The sequence below is a fragment of the Marmota flaviventris genome, chromosome X (assembly GCF_047511675.1).
Source record: "Marmota flaviventris isolate mMarFla1 chromosome X, mMarFla1.hap1, whole genome shotgun sequence".
In the NCBI taxonomy this organism is placed as follows: domain Eukaryota; kingdom Metazoa; phylum Chordata; class Mammalia; order Rodentia; family Sciuridae; genus Marmota; species Marmota flaviventris.
In genome coordinates this window covers 121,810,771-121,820,471 of record NC_092518.1, presented here as the reverse complement: position 1 = coordinate 121,820,471, position 9,701 = coordinate 121,810,771, and positions in this window count along the sequence as shown.

Here is a 9,701-nt window from a genome sequence, read left to right as displayed (position 1 = left end):
TTGAGGTTGGCCTTCTTATAAAGAATGAAAATTTTTGAATAAAAAATAATCCAGGTATGATAGCACACACCTGTAGTCCAGCTACCCAGGAGACTGAAGTAAGAGGATAACTTGAGCCCAGGAGTTTAAGACCAGCTTAGGCTCAGTGAAACCCCCATCTCAAAAACAAATATACAAACAAAAAAAAGGTATTGTTCACCAAAAAGTTCATGTCTTAATTCATTTGGGATGCTATAACAAAATACTATAAACTGTGTAGCTTCTAAACAAAAATTTATTTTTCATAACTGTGGAGGAAGGAATGTTTTGAGACCAAGACAGCAACAGATGCAGTGTCTGATGAGGTCCCACTGTGGTTCATAGATGGCACCTTCTAGCTCTGTCTTCACATGGTAGAAGGTACAAGGCAGTTCCCTGGGGCTTCTTTTGTAAGGACAGTAATCCCATTCATAAGGGTCCTTTCCTAATGACCTAATTATCTCCCACTTACTAAAACCATCACTTTGGGGATTATATGTCAACATATGGGAAGCACAAACATTCAGACCATAACAATGTACTAGAATGCACACGGTATATATTCCTAATAGCCCCCCCAAGCTACTCAAATGGATAAAGTACAGTAAATTCACATACAGAAACACTATACATCAATTAAAAAAAAGAGTATGCTACTGATATGCAACAATAAGGAGGGACCTCTCAGACATACTTTGAGTGAAAGAAACCAAAAAATGACAAGCTGTATGATTTCACTTGTCCACGGGAAAACCAAATCTATGCCATTAGAAACCAGGATAAGCAGAAAAGACATATCTGCATACCCATGTTACCATGACACTATTCATAAGAGCCAAATTATGGAATCAGCCTAGGTGCCCATCAATGGATGAATGGATAAAGAAAATGTGGTATATGTACACAATGGAGTATTATTCAGCCATAAAGAAGGATGAAATCATGTCATTTGCAGGAAAATGGAACTGGGGATTATAACGGTAAGTGAAATAAGCCAGATACAAAAGACAAGTATTACATGTTTTCTCTTGTGTGGATTCTAGAATAATAGTAAAGTAAAATTTTAAAAAATATATAACATGAAAGTAGAAGGGGAACTATTAGAAAAGGGGAAAAAGACTATGTGGTGAGACAGAGGGGATAAGTGAGGGCAATAGGGATGGTGGATGTGATCAAAGCACATTGTATGCATATATGGAAATGTCACAATGAAACCTATGAATTTATTCAATTAATATGCACTAATGTTGTTTTAGTCAGCTTTTGTACTACTGTGACCAAAAGACCTGACAAGAACAATATAGAGGAATAAAAGTTTATTTGGGGCTTACACTTTCATAGGTGTCAGTCCATAGAGGCAGACTGTTGCTTTGTGATAGAGGTGAGATAGAACATTATGGCTGAGGGGCCTGACAGAGGAAAGCTGCTCAGGGCATGGCAATCAGAAAGCAGAGAGAGCTCCACTCATCAGGGACAAAATATAAAACCGAAAGGCATGCCCCAGTGACCCACATCCTCCAGCAACAACCTACCTGCCTACAGTTATGACCCAGTTAATCCCCATCAATGGATTAATTCAGTGATTAGGTTACACTCTTATGACCCACTCATTTCATCTCTAAACTTTCTTGCACTGACTCTCAAATGAGCCTTTCGGGACACCTCAATTTAAATCATAGCAAACATTATGATAATAAAAAAGAAACCAGGCTGGTAGTTGCCCAGATGTGCCAGTTTGTGAAATGCTTTGAACTGTACCCCTGTAATACATATGTTTCCTCAACTTTTTTCAATGTCTCTTTAAATAGATAAAGGCCCCTTACCATAGGCTTATGTTCAAATCTTCCATAGCCATGGGCCAGTGAGTAACATGGTGACAGACATTCCCTTTAATGTCTGCTCATACAGCAGTCCCAGGAATAGACTCTACTGTCAGACCACAGGGTAGTCTTCGAGAGAGAGCTTTGGGTAACCACAGTTCTATCTTAGGTTCTCTGTTACCTAAAGCATATCAGTAAAGCATCACACATAGTCCTGCCCCTCCCTGGAACTCCCCCCTTCATTCTGAGTTTTCTGAGCCCTGCGTCATACTTCCCTTCCCATCCTTGTACAACCAAAGGCAATTTGTTTCACAGCCCATCCCTGTATCTGAAGACAGCACCATAAGTAGCCAGTGGAGCTAATGGTGGGAATTTAGGACTCTTGTCTAGCAGATGAAGGAGTTTTTACTTCAAACAACACCAATAGCAATAGCTAACACTAATAGCTAACTATACATCATACACACTATTGTGCTTTTTTTTTTAAAGAGAGAGAGAGAATTTTTTAATATTTATTTTTTAGTTTTCGGTGGACACAACATCTTTATTTTATTTTTATGTGGTGCCGAGGATCGAACCCAGTGTCCCGTGCATGCTAGGCCAGCGTGCTACCACTTAAGCCACATCCCCAGCCCACACTATTGTGTTTTTATAAGTATTAACTTAAGGGCTGGGGTTGTGGCTCAGCAGTAGAGTGCTTGCCTAGCACGTGAGAGGCCCTGGGTTTGAGCCTCAGCACCACATAAAAATAAAGATATTGTGTCCATCTACAACTAAAAAATAAAATATTTTTTTAAAAAATATTAACTCATGAAAACTCCTAGAGGTAGTTATTACTATCAACATTTTCCAAATGAGAAAACTGACACTCAGAGAGAGAAAGTGATTTGCCCAAGGTAACACAGCTAACAAGTAGGAGAACTGGGATTTCAACTACATCCAGCTGGACTCCTAATTCTTCACTCAGCCATTAAGCTGTTACTCCAAGCACTGAAAGCCATGCTTCTGGACCCAAACTACTTCTCCATCCCCATCTCCCACTGTATTTTTCTAGGCTTAGTGGTTTGTCCTCATTGCTGGCCCAGATGCCCCCCCGCCTTCTCCCTGTGAAGCAGGAGCCAAGTGACTGCTATGGAAAAGCCACCTGTCCCATCAACCAGATAAACACAGGCAGAACACAAATCAAATTCAAAAATAGGGGAATGGGAAAAAAACAAGAAGATAAATGAATTACAGTAGATGGGGTAGAGAGAGAAGATGGGAGGGGAGGGGAGGGGGGATAGTAGAAGATAGGAAAGGTAGCAGAATACAACAGTTACTAATATGGCATTATGTAAAAATGTGGATGTGTAACCGATGTGATTCTGCAATCTGTATTTGGGGTAAAAAAGGGAGTTCATAACCCACTTGAATCAAATGTATGAAATATGATATGTCAAGAGCTTTGTAATGTTTTGAACAACCAATAAAAAAAATAGCTTCAAGATATGATAAAAGGATTCACAAGTGTCTTGGCACTATCAGGGGCTCTGTATACCTGGAAGTACATGTATGTGTGTGCTTTCAGATGAGTGTGTGTATATGTGTACATTAATATGTGAGCAAATGTGTATATGTTTGGCCATCAATGTGCTGGAGCTATGTCTGGGTGCATGCACGAGTATACTTCTGTTCTGGTGAATGTGTGGATACAATTGTGATATATGTTCTATGTGTTTGGGTACATGGGTAAACATTCTGTAACTATCCACATGTACACATTTAGATGAACATAATTGTGTGGCTCTTAGTATGTTACAAAGTGTACAAAAGCACTTATCTGCATGTCTCACTATGTGAGGCTGTCTGTGAACCTGTGTATGTCAGTGCATGTCTATGTGATTATGGGCACAATTGCATAAATGCTTGCATCATCTATATTTGTATGTTTCTGTGGATGCACATGGGAGTGCACATCTGTGCATTTGGACTTGACTGCATGAGCATTTGTATATAGCTGTGTTTGTATGTATATTTACATATATAATTGTATTTCAGGAAGCTTGCATGATGTATATGTGTGAATCTATAGTACATGTGTATGTGTGTGTATTCATGCACACATCTATATGTGTGCATAAAATTCACATGGGGTTTTATATATATTTGTATGTACTTTAAAAAAAACACCCAGCTACATTAAAATTGCCAGCTTGGAATATCATTGCATCAGATTGTACTGCCTCAAATCACACTTATGGATTTCTTGAGGATTTTCAATCCTAACATTCTACACTCCCTCCAACACCCACCTGCCTCAATCCCTGGCAATTTCAATCTACATACAGATGATCTGCCCAATACCCTGGCTTCTCAGTTCCTTGAACTCCAACAATTACATCCTTGACCCCACCTCAGTTGCTCATTCCCACAATCGCACTTTCATGTGTTAAATTACCTGTCACTACATGACAAACCACTCTAAAACTTAGCAGCTTAAAACAATAAGTGAATGCATTATTTCCCACAAGTCTATGAACTGTCTCTCCTGGGCTTACTTATGCCACTAGAGGTAGGCTAGCTAGGGGCTAAGCTTCTTTCTCCATGTGGTCTTGTTGGTTTGTTTTATGTGTAGTCCTGGGTACTGAACCCATGATGCTCCACCACACAGCCACATCCCCAGTCCTTTTGACTCTTTAAGATAGGGGCTTACTAAGTTACTGCAGCTGGCTTTGAACTTGTGATCTTCCTGCCTCAGCCTCCTGAGTCGCTGGGATTACAGGTGTATACCATCATATCTGGCTTGTTTTTGTTTTTAATGTAAGATGGCAGCATACCGAGTAAGCAAAACAGAAGTTTCCAGGACTCTTGAGACTGAGGCTCAACAATCATATAACTCCACTTTCTACTTTTTGTCTTGGTCAAAAGAAGTCACAGAGCCAACCTAGGCTCCAGGGGCAGGGAAACACACTCTACTTCGGATAACAGACACTGCAAAGAACCTGTGATCATCCCTAACTAACTATGCCTAGGTTTGACCAAGACCAGTAACTGTACATCTTCTATATCTCAATTTCATAGTTACCCTCTCTGCCTCTCCAAGAGGACCTCTTGTCCTTTCAATTCACTCCTTAAATTGCAAATCCAGTAGTCCTTTGCTCCATTTCTTTGCTGTCCTTTATAATAAAATGTGGGAGTTATTTACTCCTGCTGTTTCCAATTCCTTCCAGAACCCATTTCAAACCATGCCAAGTCAGCACTTCATTGATCTTACCACCTTTTCACTGTCCACCTACCCGGTAGCATCTCCTATTCCCTGATCCACCTTAAATGCTTTTGGTCACTCATTAAAATCTCTTACGGCACTATCTAAACAACACTCCTGGTCAGATCCAACTCTCCCCTTCCTCTGTGGCTGCACCTATATACCTCAATAGAACTAGAGGCAGAATACAACTATTCCCGCGGGTTTTACCCTGAATTCATAACTAAAAACCTCAACCCAAGTGAGATATCAAACTTATCCTGGAATCATATATAGTTTCCTAGGTCCATTTGTTCTAACACTCCTTAAAGAACATTTCAAACTTTCTTCTCTCTCTTCAGACCTCTGTCAGTTATGTGCAAACTCCATTGGCAATTTTACTTCATGTTTCTCTAAGAATATTTCAGCATTTTTGCCCATATGTGATACTTTCTCTCCTTTCACTAGGGACAAGTCAAGACTCCTTGCTAGCTAATGTCCACCTGAGCATAGGGTCTCATTCCTCCATCTGCTCAAGGATATCCTCTAGAAATTCTTCCCTCTGTTTTCTCCACATCAACTGTCTGGTCCCTAGAAGATCCATCAGTTCTGAATCATTTCAAATATCATAGAATCTCATAAGTATTTCTCTTGTTTAAAAAATAATTCCACATGGGCTTGGGTGTAGCTCCATGGTAGAACACTTGCCTAGCATGTACAAGGTCCTGGGTTCCATCCCCAGCCCCAAAAGCATTAGAAAAAAAAAGGTGTCTCTTGACTTCACTTCCCCTCCAGTCTTTGCTCCATTTCTTTGCTGTCCTTTATAATAAAACTTGGGAGTTATTTACTCCTGCTGTTTCCAATTCCTTCCAGAACCCATTTCAATCAGGCTTTCTGTCCTACCATGGCACTCTAAACTGCTCTTCTCAAAGTCACCAATGACCTCCACATTTTCACTCCTGGAAACTACTCTCCCTCTAGATCGGCCCCTTGCAGATACACTGACCTTCTCAGTATGGCTTGAAGATGCCAGGTACTCTCCCACCCAGGGCACTTGACCTTGTTGTTTCCTCAGCCTGGGAACATCGTGTTACAAGCAGCTGCACAGCTCATCTTTATTCAAAAAAGTATCTTCTTCATTAGACCTTTCTTGGCCACCCTTACCTAAAATGCCAAGCCCTTACCTCATCTCCCTTTTCCTTGTTTATATTTTCTTCTGAATATATCATTATCTAACCAATTATATAGTATTTAAATCTTATTTATCATGTTTTCTCACCCACTAGAATGTCTTTTATCCACAAGGCTAGGGATTTTTGTCTGTTTTGTTCAAATCTGTTCCCTAGTGTCTAAAAAATCTCCAGTTATGAAATGTGTGCTCAATGAATGTTATGGAACACACATTTCATAAATTAATGCATTTGAGGATCCAGGTGTACACTGGTATATTTGCATGTGTGTACACATCCAGGTACTAACTTCTGTCTATATGTGCCCAGAGATGTGCACTGAAATCTGAATTAAAAAAAAATAATAGTTTTTATTGAGTGTTTATGGTCTGCCTACAATTGTACTGTGCACTTTATAGGAAACATCTCTTCTAATCCTATCCATAAGGAAAGTATAGAACAATCTCTGAAACCAAGTTGTGTTTGAATCCCAACTCTCCCATTCCTAGCCATCTGACTATGGACAAGTCACTTACCCCCTGTGAGACTCATTGTATCTCATCTATAAAATGATGATAACAATAGTTCCTTCTCTGTGGGGTTGCTGTGAGGATTAAATGAGAAAAATACCTAAAAAGCATGAACGGTGCCAGACACAGGGTAAAAACACCATAGAAGCAACGGTTAATAATCCTAATTTATATATAAGTAAACTAAAGCTTTGAAAAGATGAATTTGACATAATAATAGAAGAATGATAGCTTTCTACTTACCAAGTGCTTACTATGTAATAAAGGGGCCCTTTCCATGAATCATGATATAGATATATCATATATTCATATGTACACAAGCATAGATGTTTATATACATATTAAAATTTTAAAATAATAAAGTTAAAAGGTTAATAAACCTGTCCAGGATTGCACAGCTCTAAGTGGGATATGCATAGCTGCTCTGCATGAGGCCAGAGCTGGTACTCTCAAACACCTTGCACTAACATGTGTTGTGCTAGTATGTGCTTGCATATGTTTTTGTGTGCCGTCTGTATGCAAAGACATATGAGTGAAAGTACTTCTCTGACTGATTGTGTAAATGTAGTTTCTTTATATCCCCCTGAACCTTTCTATGTTTTCAGAGATCATTGTGTTAATTTCCTCACCTGTTCTTCTCCAATATAGCCAGCAGAGGGGGCTCAGGAATTTTTTCTCATCTTGAAGAAGTCAAGACAGTACAACACTTAAAAGGCAGCTTCCTTTGAAAAACGCTAGTTCTTGAAGGCAATAGCTATGGTCTATGACTGGCTTTTCATACTCTGAAGACAGAAAGCAGGAAGCTCTTCAGACCTCAAATCTCTCCACCATTTTAGGCCAATTCTGTCTGAAAGCAGGTACCCATCTCCCAAAGAATGCTCAACCACTGAGTAGCCCAGTATCATTGCTATCTCTCCTGTGATACAACACATGGGTCACTCGCTGCCTTCTGGCCATCCAATTCTCCCCCCATCTGAAGCTATCTCACAATAAACCAAGTCCCATGGTTTCCCTTTTCCTCTTCTCAATTTTCCTGCCTTCTTTTGAGTGGTGTTTCAAGTATAACTCAGCTAATACTGACAAAATACCCATAAGGCCAGGCTTTGTTTCATTGAAACCTCCCACCTAGACTAGGAGGCAAGAACCACTATTTTATCATCATTGTTTAGCAAAGAGGCATCAAGGCTCAGAGAGGAGGGTACTTTTCCTAAGGTCATGCAGTCAATAAGGGGCAGACACAGCAATCAAACTCAAACTCCTTTGAATCTCAAGCCTATTCACCCTTCCACTCCCTTTATCATGGACTAAGGAAAATGGTGGGTCTATAATTGGAACCACTGGGTGAGTGACTGACTCCTTATCTTGACTAACCCTACACCAAAAACTCTCAAACTTGAAAATGCATCCACTTTATATAAAGGTGTTTTTTTAAGAAAAATTAAAATTCAAAAATCACAGGGAGTCCCAATCTGCAATAAGCCCAGGAATTTGTCTTTGTCATAAACATCCCACATTACTCTGACGCAGGTGGTCACCCAGCCACACTGAGGAACAATAGGTCTCTTATAAGATCCACCCAGCTTCCCACAAGGACCACAAATTCTTGGCCAGCCAACTCAAAAAGCCTCAAAATGTTTCCAAATACCCACGGTGACCATTGATGGAGCACCTGCCATGTGCTGGGCACTTTACATGTAGGTCTATGATCTATTATGCTCTATTTTGAGTTCATTTTTATGAAAGCTATAAGGTCTGGTCCTAGGTTCTTTTTTTATATAAACATCCAATAGTTCCAGCACCATTTGATCCTTTATCCATTGAACTGGCTTTGTTCTTTGTCAAAGGATAGTTGTATTTGTTTGGGTTTATTTGTAGGCTCTCTATTCTATTCCATTCTATTCTATTCTATTCCATGGATTTGTCTGTCTATTTTTTCAGCAAGACCATAGCATCTTGATTTCTGTCATTTTATAGGAAGTCTTGAAATCATAGTAGTACTTTAACTGTCTTCTTCTTCAGTATTTTCTTGACTATTTTAAACCTTTTGCCTTTCCATATAAACTTTAGAATCACTTTGTCAATATTGACAATACTTTGATGGGATTTTCATTGGAAATGCATTCAAGCTATAGCTCAAGTCGGGAAGAAGTGACATCTTAACAATACTGAGACTTTCAGTCAATGAACACAAGATCTCTCTACATTTATTTGGATCTTCTTTGATTTCTTTTATAAGAATTTGGTACATATAGATCCTTCACATATTCTTAGGTTTGTGCTTTAAGTATTTCAGCTGTGCAACTACTATAAAGTGTATTCGTTTTCAATTCTCAACTGCATTGTTCATTCCTTGTATTTAACAAAGCAAATGACTTCTGTATATTAACCATATGTCCTGTGACTGAACGCTTACTAGTTCTAGGAGTTTCTTTTGTCAGTACTTTGACATATTCTATATAGATGTTCATGTCATCTGCAAACAAAGACCAGAAAAAAATATCTCTCTCTCTCTCTCTCTCTCTCTCTCTCTCTCTCTCTCTCTCTCTCTCTCTCTCTCTCTCTCCACCTAAGCCTCAGGTTGACTCTGCAAGTCAAGGCCTGTTAGTATCCCCATTTTACAAAGGAGGAAACTGAAGCTAAGCTACCTTAATTCATTCATCCAAGGTCAAAAAGCTTAGAAGTGGAGAAGTTAAGATTTAACCCAAATTTGTCTTTGTCAACTGCTTGTGACCTCTGTACTCCACTACGGTGAGATTCCAGGAATTTGCTGGAGTAAAAGGTAGAAGGCAGAAAAAAGTCTGTTGGGGTGGGGAAGTCAATCTCTTTCCCTGATCCAGTGTGTGCCTTTAGGCAAGTCTGTGAATCCTAAAAAGACCTAAGTCATTGACCTCACAGTTGAGTAGGATATTGGGCTACTCACAGGCTGTCAAATTATTGATGA